We start from the raw sequence: 12,445 nt of genomic DNA on the forward strand, positions 1-12,445 counted from the left end.
CAGCAGAGAGGACAATGTGTTTAATCTTTCCAAAATATTAACGTAATCCCGCGCAAACGCCGGTACGACACACAGGACGTGACCTAAACGGAACTTATAATGGGAAGGACTTAATGATTTTCTGAATGCCGGATTGCAAGATAAACAAGGAAACCCCTAGGTTTGAAGATGCCTTCGTAAACTCTTCCGGGTGCGTAAAGCCAGAAAGTCATGGATGTGAGCAGAGTGGACAGGGAGTGTGAACTTTCTTGATTCATTCTCAGGAGCTAGTACTAGGAGTTCAGGTGTTCTCACTCCATTCACGAAACGGCAGGATTGGGGGGTCTCAGGATCCCACAGCTGGTGTGGTGTGCTTCTTATCTGAAGATTTTTGCATCCTTTCCACCTCCCTTTCCCGCCTTCCTCAGTATAGGTTGTTTGTGCTCGACCTCTACCAACATTTAAAGGGACAGAGGCTTTGAGGATGCCAAAGTAGGGAAGACTTCACGACTGTCTTTCAGCCGTCCAGGGAGAGTGATAATAGGTAAGGGGCGTGCAGACTTGCCCTTCCTTGCCCAATCAGGTGCACAGGAAGATGTCTTTCTACCAATAAAAATAAAGTTAGCTTTCCGGAGGCGGGAGGGTGAGCCTTGACTGCCAGTTCTCCAAAGCAGCGTTGGAGGCGAGGACCGAGAGTGATTAGAGGTAGGTCCAACCCGGGGGAAGGGGGCGGGGCGAAGGTGGGGAAACTCTGAGCGGCGGGGAGGCCGGCCACTGAAGGGCGAGGACCGCTGTTCCTGGTGTAGTGTCCCTCGCCAATCAGGAAGGCGAGTGGGTGGGCGGGGCAGGGAAGGGGTGGGCAGAGCTCGCAGCACCGCCGGGCGCCCGTCGGGCTCTGGGAGAGACAGAAATCCGGTTAAAATCAGAGTCGGAGGGAGGTTTAACCACGGATCGGTCCCGATCGGATTATTCCTTAAAGGGGACGCGCCATTGTCAAAGAGAACGGAGCCTGGGGCCCGAGGGCGGGGACCGGCGGCGCTGGAGGAGCGAGGCAGCTGCACGGGACTGGGGACCTGGTAGGTGCTGGTCGGGGAAAGGCGCTTCATTTCACTTTCTCTTCCAGCGCGGGGGCAGGATCCGGGATGCCCGCCGACCGTCGGCCGTGGGATCCCGGGTCCCCGGCCCTGGCCCTGCTACCCTTCTTTCTGCGAGCCGCGAGGGAGGCGGACCGGGATGGGCGCCTGCGGCGCCGGCTGGGGAGGCTTCTAACGGACGCGGTCGCGGTACTGAGCCGGGGTCAACCGAAAGCCCGTCGGAGCTGCGGCAGACCCGTGGGGAGCACCGCGCGCCCCGCTCTGCTGCGCGCCTCCTTCCCGGCCCGTGCCCGGCTCTACCCGCGCGCCCGGCTATCCTGGTCGCGCGCCGTCGTCTCCACGCTCGCTCCGCTCTTCCCGCGCGCCCGGCTACCCAGAGCGCGCTCCCTGCGTCGCTCGGCGAGCCGGCTCCGTTCGCACGAGCGCGGGTTCACCGCGGCCCGGGATCCGCCCGGCGAGGAGGCGGGCGGTGGGGCGGCGGCGGCGGCGGCAGGCGCTACTGCAGCGTCGCTCAACCGACCGGGCTGAAGATGCCGGCAGGCGGCCTCGGGAGGAGAGGCGGCGGGCCCGCGCAGCGCGCCGAGGTTGCCGGCCCGGCCGGGCATTGTCCGCGATCCTGCGCCGCGTCTCTCCGCCCACTGCTTGCGGTGCTGGGAGGGGTGCGGACCTGGGCGCAGAGCCCACTCCGCCTGAAGCGACGGCGCACCCCCGGACCCGCGCCTTCCGGAGCCGGGGTCGGCCCGGCGGACGCCACAGTCACCGCCCGTGGCCGGGCCTGTGCAGCCCGGGCCACCGGCTTTGCGGACACCGGCGCTGGCTCCTCGCGGCCCTGAGCTCTGTCGTGCAACTTTTCTTTGCCTTCAGATGGGAGTTGATGCTTCCCGGCAGCAGGTTCTCCTGGCCCGGCCGAGCCTCGTTTCTTGAGTCTGCAGAGGCCGATATCTAAGGCGACCCGGGGCCTGAACGCTTTCGGTCTTAACTACCAGTCCAGCTTTGTTCCTCACTACCTACAATCGCTTTTCTTGTGGACTTTCGAGGATATGGGTCCAGTATAAGTCCCAGACTCTTGTTTTAATAAAAGAATGAATAAAGGGATGGGTGACTGGCTGAGGGACTAGCGCTTTAGACAGAGGTAAATGTGCTTTAACCTTTGAACTAGGGAAAGTATTACCCGGACTGTACGACAGAAGCTCTTTGGGGAGGGTAGAAGGAAAAGACAGTAAAGCAGATTGCCAGAGTCTGTAGGATTGGAGGGAAAAACAATGAACAACTTTTGATGGAAATAAAAGTTGGTTTTATAAACTGCTGTTCAGCCTAGCAGGTGCCTTCCATAAAGTTGAACTCCCCTACTGAATGCAGGCATTGTAACTACTTGCAAGCAGGCGGCAGGCAGGCAGGCAGGCAGGCAGGCACTCTTGCTATTGGTGAATCAAATAAGAGGTCTTTGCACTGTGAACATTATGCCGGTGTTGAACTTGTCAATACTTGCAGCAGAAATCATAGCTAGAAACAACACATCCCTTGTTGGAGTCCTTATTTAGAAAAGAATGTTTTCATAAGCCTTCATTTTGACAGTTTCTTGAGCAATGGTTTGTAGAGCGCTTGGAGGCAGCAAGTTGCAACCTTATCAAGGAAGTAGCATCCGGCGAGTGATTCTTTGGTCTTATTTTTGTTTCTTATTTTCAAACATAGCTTCTAATCCTGGTTGCCTTATGCTCTGTTACAGTATTTTGTACTTTACAAGAGTGAATTTTGTTGAGACACCTGGCCTAGGTGACTTTTTATTCCTTCAAGGCAATGCACATTTTAAAATTTGTTTATCATTAAGCTACTTAATGATAACTTTTGAATGAATAAAGCCTAATAACTTTTGAATGAATACTGAAAGTTCTCAATCTCAACAGTAATAACACAGAAACTATATTTAGGAAACAAGTCCAACTTGAGACATTGATACTTGAGAGAGAATTTTTTTTGATAATATCCATCTTTGTCCCACCTTATTATTTTAACTGTCTTGTGCTAATAATATCAGGCAAGAACCTGGGTCTTCCTTGCTTATTATAGGAAGTAGGTGTTTAAAACAAATTTAGAATGTCCTGTTTTTACTTATTTAGTGGCGTATTTAGACAATAGACTTTCTGAACTTTACAAAGAGCACACAAAAAGAAAATGTTCAGGAATACTTACCTTTGAAATGCCTATGCTGTATGCGCCAAATGGCATGTTTTTTCTGGGTACTGCATACGTATTTCTAGATACGAGATACGTGTTTCTAGTCTAATGAGTATTAGACTGTGCTCAGAGATTCTTCTGAGAGCTGCAATTGTCTACTATGCATTATTTCTTTGCAGATCCAGTGTGTAACTGCCTAGCCCATAGAGGAACTGTTTGAGGTCTGGCAGAAAAAGATACTATCTTACAAAGGCTGTGGAAGATACATTTTTCTCTAACTGATACATATGATGCAAACTGCTCTCCCACTGGGTATCCTCAGACCTGATGAGCTAGTTGTAACAGTAACAATTCCTACAGTAAGGCTTGAAACCAGGCCTTCTTGAGTGCTTGGCAAGTACAGTACCACTGAGTCCAGCCCTCAACAACAACAACAACAACAACAAAATTGTTTCTGAACAAGATTATACCAGTAAACAAAAAGCAGTTTGTTTTTTGGACAAAGCTATCTTAGTCGCAATAGTCTTTGTTGGTGTAGAAAATTGTGACTTAATTCTGTAATACCTGTTGGACAGATGTCTTCTGCAGTGGCATCCACTTCTTACAACTATTAGAATTAGACTTGATCTACCGTCAGTGTCTGTTAAGTACCTGCATGTTTAAGTATGGGAGATAGAGTAGAAATAGATGACAATCTAATTCAGAACTTTGTTGGAGGGAATTAGAATTACTCTCTATGGGAGAAAGACAGGGAGGGGGGTGTCAGAAGAGTACTTTGTCCAGAGTTACAGTGACTCTGGAATCATAGATAAAGAAACACTGAGTGGAAGAAACCTAGATGGTGTGGGAAATTTCACTGTGTGTAGTGAAGTATTTTACATAGGGTATTTTTAGGTGGGGATTGGGTATGAATGGCACTGTTTTAACTATAAATCTCTCAAGTATTTTGGGAGCATCAGAGCTTGATCTGTGAATTCAGCTGGTGTTACCTTCTGAATGGGCAGGTCCCCTCTGTCCCAGGCCAAGAACATCACCCTGTCTGCAAGTTGGCCCTCTGTCCTCTTCATCAGAAGTGACTTCTCTTTCCTTTTGGGTCTGTACAGAGTAAGCCTTGCTCTTGTCCTTTGGTTCAGTGTGAGTGCATGTATATTTCTGTCATTAGATTGTGGAACTAGGCTGAAGTTGGAACCCCACCGTGTTTGTTTACTGCTGCCTCAAGTACCTGGGCAGTTTTATTAGTCTCCCAGTATTCTATAAACCAGGAAGTGTAAAGAAGCTCCGTCGCTTGCTTGTATTCAGAGGAAAGTATTTATGTGAGTTTAAAGGAAACACTTTTCCTTATCACTAAAGTTCACGTGCTCATTGATAAGAAAGATGCGTTCAGACATTAAGAATGTCCCACAAACTGCTCACTCCCGTCGCCCTTGTTAATGGGTCACTGTCTATTTTTTTTTGACTTTTGTTGCTTTATTGCAACCTCAGAACCGTCTTAAATGATTTTTTTTCTTGAAAATCTTAGCAAGTTGTGATTATTGTGAATGAAGGAAATACTGTTTATGTAATTCTTATTCTCCTGGCTCTGCCATTCTGTCCCCCCTTCCTTTCATTGAATAGAAGATAGGCGGCTACTGGCAGTGTGCTTGTGTTCAAGATGTGGGTGTAAGGATTTAAAAAAACAATGACCAGCTGCAGTGTGCTGGAACATTTTACCCGCCTTTACCCTGTATGCTTGTTTGCTTTTTTTACATATAAAGTGTTTTATGCTAAGCATAATTTCTTGGTATTTTTTTGATTCGTGTAATCTCGAGAGAGAGCTTGAAGGAATTGCTTTGAGGTTCAGATCTCACTCTTCAGGTATCCCAGAGAGAAACTCAGATTTGTTCATGAGCCTATCATGATCACAGAAGGGGTTTTGCTCTTAACTTCAAGCTGCTTGTTACAGACTGGCGGCTGCAGTCGGTGTAGGCTGAGGAAGTAGGTGAGTCTATTTCTAGGTGCTCCTTTAAGTGACTTTAGAGAGACAAGTTCTCTCTAAAGTTTCAAAATAGAAAATCCAGTTGCTGGCAGAGAGGTAGCCTCACCGCAGAGAGTCTTCATCCATTAGTAAATTCGGGGAGTTATGCCTGCTGCGGATGCCGGGGCTGGCACAGAGGATTAGGTTAAGTCGTTAGTCACCTGTTAGCTACTGCTCTGTGTGGCCTTTCTCAGGGTGTCCTGGCAGCCCCGCCCCACCTTCCTAGGAGGTGGGTTCAGGTGTTCAGTACTTGGTGGCTTAAACCTGTGAGCCCTAGTCTTGTCTTTCTGCCATTTCAATCACTGCCTGCTGTTCCCTCCCTGTGGGCAGGAATTTTTCTGCCGTTCTCTCCGAGAACAACGTTGTGTGAGTGTGTATGTCTGTATCCAAACAAGTCCTTCATATTTTGCTGATGGAGTAGTAACACATTTCTCTTTAAGCTGAGACACTAAAATAAATCAGTGCTTTTTGCTACCATTTGTGGATTTTCTTTTCTGTGAAAAAAAAAATTTTTTTTTTAAATCAGCCGTGTTTAAAATTTATTGTGAAGTGTTTGGCTTTTACACAGGGGTCTTCCTTCCTTACCAGCTCCTCTTTGACCATTGTGTTCATGAGGGAAAGAGTTGAACTGATGAGAAACGTGAAAACTGGGTCGGCTAGTCCAGGGAACCCTTTGACTGAGGGAAGTTCTGTGGAGCTTGACCAGTGAGGTAGCAATTTTGTTTAGTCAAGATTTGTGAGGGTGAGTCAGAGAGATAGTTTGGTGGTGAAGAGCATCTGCTGTTCTTGTGAACAACCCAGGGTGATTCCAAGCACCCTCACAGTGGTTCCCAGCCATCTGAAACTCTAGTTCCAGGGGACCCGACACCCTCTTCTGACCTCCACAGGCAATACATGCATGCGGTGCACTGACATACGTATAAAATAAAACATAACACATAAAATAAAAGCAAAATCTTAAAGAGAGAAATGCAGGTGGAGTTACAAAAGGTTTTAGAAATTGAAACCATTTTCTACAGCTGTTCGTTTATTTAATGGGTGCGTATATGGAGGTCAGAGGACAGCACGTGGGAATATGTTACATTCTTGTGCCACGAAGATTTGTGGTATTGCTAAGCTTGGTGGCAAACACCTTTGCTCACTGAGCTTTGTCACTGGCCCAGGAATTACAAAGTTTAAGAAACAATTTTATTGAAATTTAATTTCCATGACACTTTCTCTCCTTTGATATTCAGCGCTTTAAAGTCGACTGTGTTTCCGTGTTTCCCCCAGATTTGTATTTCATTAGCACATTTAGCTTGAGAACTTTCTGGAGTCCCATCTTGATTCTGCCCTCTAGCCCTAGACAGCCCTACATGGTGGCTATAGGTTTGGCTGTCCTGGAGATTTTGTCTCCATAAAAAGTAACACTTTAATAACCATTGTATTCTGGTCCCTTTCAGTGTGTTTAAACCCTAGGAGTAGATCTATGTGCCTGCTTCTCATGATGTGTGCATCGCCAGGTGAGGATGTGAAATAAAATGAAGCTATCCAAATCCTTATTTTTGCCAGAGCCTAGAGAATAATGAGAAAAGATGTTTTGCTTAGGAAAATCATTGGACTCTCTTTGGTAATACTTCTTTCCATCAAAAGCCAGGCAGTCCTTCAGTGAATTCTAATCCTGCTGCATATGTGGCCCTGCAAATGGTTAACACTTAAAAACTCTGCTTGATCTTGCTTTGCTGTCCATGTTGGGATGATCTGAGCTGTCCCTGATTCCTTTTGGGTAACTGATCACTATGATCCCCAGATGATATCATTTTTTTAAATTGAAAATACTTTTTATATAATATATTCTGATCCCAGTTTCCCCTCCCTCATCTCCTCTCAGATCCTTCCCATCCATCCTACTCCATGCCTTCTCTTAAAAAGCCAGAGACACAGACACACAAACACACCCTACACAAACACAAAACTGGAAACCATAATGTACAAGCAAATGATCAAGAAGGTAGAAAATGCCTAAGCAATAAAATATGAGCAATAAAATATCCGTTGTGTGTTGGTCCTCTAGTGCTGGGCAGGGGCCATGCCCTTAAGTGCATCCACAGGTAATATTAAGCACCGCATTTTCTTCCCCACTGATTGGAGTTCTCGCTTTCTGTTTGTGACTTTGTACAGGTCTGGGTGGTGCTGGGGATCAAACCCAGGGCTTGGCAAGCACTCTACCAACCAAGGCCTCCCTAGCCCAGGGCTTTGTCCTTTGGGGATCCCTGAGAATGACCCTTTTCGATGAAACCCAGCCCTTCCAGGCCTGTCGCTAGAAACAATAGAAAGTTCTCACCAGCTGCATCATCCTGTAGGTGCCAGCCATTGTCAGACATGTCTATTTCAGAATACCCTTACTAAAGAGGTGTTGAAGTGTTGGCTTGTTTGTTTGAAGGCTGTCTAAAAGTTGATTAAAAGGAAGCATTAGTTCTTGTATTCAAGCACAGCCTTGTATTTTATTATTTATTTTTTAATATAATTGTACACTTAATTTGTGCATGTGAGTGTATTGTATGTTTGCTGGTGTGTGTGTGTGTGTGTGTGTGTGTGTGTAGTTCAGAGGATTTGGTTCTGTCCTTCGACCATGTAGGTCCTAGGGATTGGAGCCATGCTGTCAGGCCTTGGTGGTCAGTGCCCTCACCTGCTGAGCCGTCTTGATAGCGTCAGTATTATATCTTATATTGTAAAATATTCATATGTGTTTTTTGTTCCTTAAATGGATTTCACTGTGATATTTCAACTTCTTAGGACTCATTTTCTCTTTTTCTTCTTTCTTCTTTATTGTTCTTTATTTCATGGTGATCTTCATGCATGAGTTTAGTTCACTATGAAAGGATGCTGGGAACCTCCGTGTAGTTTTAATTTTCTATTTTATCTTTTAAAATGTTTATTTTTATCCTGTGTGTGTGTGGGGGGGGGGGCTGTGCCTGCATGCATGTCTGTGCATCTCGTACATACAATGTCTGCTGAGGCCAAGAAGAGGGTGTCAGATTCTCTGTAGCTGCTGTCTGGGTGCTGTGAACTGAATCTGGGTCTTCAGCTAGAGCAACCAGAGCTCAAAGTCTCCAAGGCCATGGCTGTCTTTGAATATGGAGGAGGCTGTGGAGCTAAGAAATCCCGACATGCTCTACCACTGTCTCAGCTTGGAAAGCGGGTTCTCCTTAGAGCGTCTAGGAACAGGTCTCCCTGAACACCTTGAGTTTAAGGCCAGTGAGACCCATTTTGGGATTCTGACATCCAGAATCATGAGCTGTGTTTCTGTTATTTAAGATACTAGTTCTGTGATTTATTTAGTTATTTAAGACACTAGTTCTTAGTGTAGTCATTGGGAACTGATTTGTCTCTACATACACACCAGGAGCTGAGCCCACATTTTATTTTCTGCCTATAACCTGCTCCAAACACAGTTCTGCCCAAACACAGTTTGATTCTGCCCTTCATCCTTTCTCCCTTGAGCGCCAGGATCCCACCCCTCAGCTCCGTCTCTTTCATGCTGTGTTGTGGTCCAAATGAGCAGAGCTGTCTCACTTGGAGAAACCTTTGCTGGATCCTGCTTTCAGTAACCACACTTGCATCCCTCCGATGAGTCTGCTGGAGTCGACAGCTGCTGGTGCTTCTTGCTTGTTACGCATGCTCTAGGTCCAGGTTGATCTTGTGTGGGGTCACAGCTTGCAAGGAAGAGAAGTTAGGAGAGAATGGGTAGATTTGTTCCCTGACGCACCCTGCTGTAAACAATTAACAAACAATTAAGGTGGCAAAGAGTGGGAAGTGCCTCGTGACTTGAGCTGGCTGGGGAGACAGTAGCAGCTTTCACGAAAAGGCCATTTCAGGCTAGAACGATGCCCAACGTCTTGTAAAGGATGGTTGAGTGGGCCTCTTCCAATTAAAGGAACCGGGGAGACGGGCTTCAGTGGAATGGCATATATTACGAGAAACACAGACGCTTGACACTTAAGTTGCCTTACATTTTGTAAACACATGAAAGTTCTGTGAGCTGTCATGTGGGTGCTGGGACTGAACTCAGGCCCTCTGAAAGAGCAGACAGTGTTCTTAACTGTTGGTTCATCCTCTCAAACTCCTACTTTAAGACACTTATTTGTACCTTACTTATGTATTATTTATTTTTCTGTGTTATGTTTATCTGCATGCACATGCCGTGGTTTGAGTATGGAGATCAGGACAGCTTCTGGGGAGAGGATTTTTTCCTACTGTCTCTTGGATTCTAGGGGTTGAACATGAACTTGGGTTGTTGGACTAGGTGGCAAGGACCTTTTACCTCAGAGACACCTCAGGGCTCTACCTACTGAACTTTATAAAGTTGAGGAAAGATTTATGAATTAAACAGAATTACAAACTCAAGTTCTAGTCAATTGAGGACCTCAAGATTGATGATCTCAAGTAGGATGGTGTCTTGACCAGGGGTTGCCTTAAGGGATACATACTGCTTTTTTGTTTTCCTAAGATAGGTTTTCCTGTGTAGCCCTGGCTGTCCTAGAACTCTATCTGTAATCTGTAGACCAGGCTAACCTCAAACTCTGAGGCCTGTCTGCCTCCTGAGTGCTGGGATTAAAGGTGTTCATCGTCCCTGCCTGGTACATACCACTATTTCTTTCTTCCTTTCTTCCTTCCTTCCTTTCTTCCTTCCTTCCTTCCTTCCTTCCTTCCTTCCTTCCTTCCTTCCTTCCTTCCTTCCTTCCTTCCTTCCTTCCTTCCTTCCTTCCTTTCTTTCTTTCTTTCTTTCTTTCTTTCTTTCTTTCTTTCTTTCTTTCTTTCTTTTTTTGGCTACACAATCTCAGTGTGGTTCGAAATTTAGTATAATCTGATTTATTTAGTTACTAAAAATATTGGTTACTATGTGCCTGCCACCTGGGCTCACCTGTATGTGCATTCTAGAGGCTGGAGGTCAGTGTTGGGTGTCTCCCTCTGTTGCTCCTCCTTCTCCCTTGCTTCTTCAGTCAGGCCCTGTGGGCCTCACTGTGGGCCTGGCCGAGCCTGTGTAGTTGGCCTGTCTCTGAGTCCAGGGCAGACGTAAGTATGCCAAAGCGTGTTTGTGCAGGTCTAGTCTCTTCTTCCACTTCATGCAATCCTGGGGTAGAGGTCAGGTTGGCAGGCCTCCGCTCAAGCGCTTTTGCACACTGAATCTTCTCGCTGGCTCTTAATTACATTTTTAAATGAATGTACTATATGTATACTATAGGAGCTGAGTAAGACAGTTATATCAAATTAACTTGCCTTTTTTTGTGTTTGAAGAGTATTAAAAGTGAACAGGAGAATGTACATTGTACATTTTCTGGAGACAGGAGAAGATACAGTGTAACTGAACTTCAGCCAAAGAGTGGTCGCTCTTTATTTCTCTGTTGTTGGTGGGTTATCGGCTAGACCACTGACCATACAATTAAATAGAAAATGTGACTGGTAGAGTCATCTCTCTAAAGGCTCATGGGTCAGAAGCTGGTGACAGGTAGATGGAAACTTCTAATGTGGTGTTTAAAAGTGTATTTCTCTCTCTCTCTCTCTCTCTCTCTCTCTCTCTCTCTCTCTCACACACACACACATACACACATAATGATCATTATGCCTATCAAATGCTTGGGTAAAATGAATTTTGTGGGGTTTAACTTACTGAAAATAGCAGCTGTGGCTGAAATGTCACAGGCTACGTGCTGTTTTGATGGGACAGGATGTAAAGTCACATACTCGGGTTAAAAAACCATCTGTGCGATTGCAGGGATGAGGGAGACGTGGCCGAATAGAAGCACGCTGGTATTTTAATTACTGTAATAAGCTCGGTGCGGCCTTAGAAAGCAGAGCGACTACCGAGTTCACAGAACGGTAATCTGGACTGAGGGAGGGCCGGCCTAGTGTTCCATTATTCTGATATCGTACACGATGCTGTGTACACGGTCTGTATACTGCATGGTGTGACAGTAACATCTCCAAATGGGCCAGAAGACAGAGGCCCAAGGGTTGATGAGGAGGCAGGGAAGTTAAACCCTCTTCCATTGCTGTGGAAATGTAGGATGGTACAGCTTCGGGGACCCAGCTCACCACCAAGAGCCCATCAGCCCCAGATAACCCCATTCCTAGGGGTACACTTCAAAGAAATCACAATGGTTATTTGTAAATACTTCGGACAGCGGGCACCAAATGTAGTTAGCAGGGTGCCAACTCATTGGCATGGCTGTTAGCAAGAGACAAGTGACATGTGGCTAGGGTGCTGGCTAGAAGGGAAAATGTCAGGCACTCCAGGCGGGAATGGGTTTGAGCACAGCATTAGTGGTAAACTTTATGGGGTGGCCACCAAAAAAAAAAAAGTGTGTGTGTATATTGGTTTGGGGAAGAGGTATGTACTCTTGTTTGGCAATAGCTTGGTTGTCCATTTAGAGATGTGGGTTTTACCTCAGTTCAATACATTGTGTCACTTAATAGAGATCACTTAAAGGCCATTGAAAGTGTAATCTTTCCAACAAACGGTGCTGAGGCACCTGGGTTTCCACATCATAAGGATGGATTTGAACTCCTCCCCCCCTTATACTCCATTAACTAAAAGTGAGTGGATGATCTCGCTGTGACATACTGGAATTCCTAGTAGGAGGGAAGTAGTTTTAATGACTGTGTGCCTGGCAAAGCCATTTCGACTAAGAGCCAAACCAAAAGGAACAGAAAAATTGGTAAATCGGTTTTCATTGAAATGGAAGCTGGTTATGCAGCAAAGGATCCTATCAGAGTGGGAAGGTGACTCACTAAATGAGAAGCCGCATTTGCCAAGCCGTCACTCACAAGAGACTTGGGTCTAGAAGATACATAAAGGGCCTGCTCAGGTTCAAACCAGACGGGGGTCCTAGTGTGGGTTCCTAGAGACAGGGAAGTGGGCACAGGCTCACACCCGTAACCAAGAAGCTGCACACAACTGACAATCTGCTTGTAAAGGAAATATTTATCTCCACCAATGGAGTCACACTTGTATGTTGCCCTACACTTCAGTGCAGGCCCCATGTTCAGGAGTAGATGGCCAGTACAAAACAAACTCAATGGTATTTCTGTAAACTTTTTGACTCATGTCGAAATGTTCGGACATTTTTTTTTTTTTAAAATTCATCTTTTGCTTGTGTACTTTGGTTTCCGATTTTATGTCTTTGTGTGCGCATGTGTTTCA

The 12,445-nt window shown here is 46.1% G+C and overlaps 1 protein-coding gene across 2 annotated transcripts in view; it reads left to right on the forward strand.

Moving 5' to 3' along the window:
* The first annotated feature begins 838 nt into the window (after positions 1 to 838).
* Fryl (FRY like transcription coactivator) overlaps positions 839 to 12,445 on the forward strand; it is a 229,478-nt gene continuing 217,871 nt past the window's right edge. For both annotated transcript variants that reach the window (XM_052198950.1, XM_052198952.1), the window contains exon 1: positions 839 to 1,055. The gene's annotated coding sequence lies outside the window, so the exon portion shown is untranslated. The remainder of the gene's footprint in view (positions 1,056 to 12,445) is intronic.

This window comes from Apodemus sylvaticus, chromosome 11, assembly GCF_947179515.1.
Source record: "Apodemus sylvaticus chromosome 11, mApoSyl1.1, whole genome shotgun sequence".
Classification (NCBI taxonomy): Eukaryota; Metazoa; Chordata; class Mammalia; order Rodentia; family Muridae; genus Apodemus; species Apodemus sylvaticus.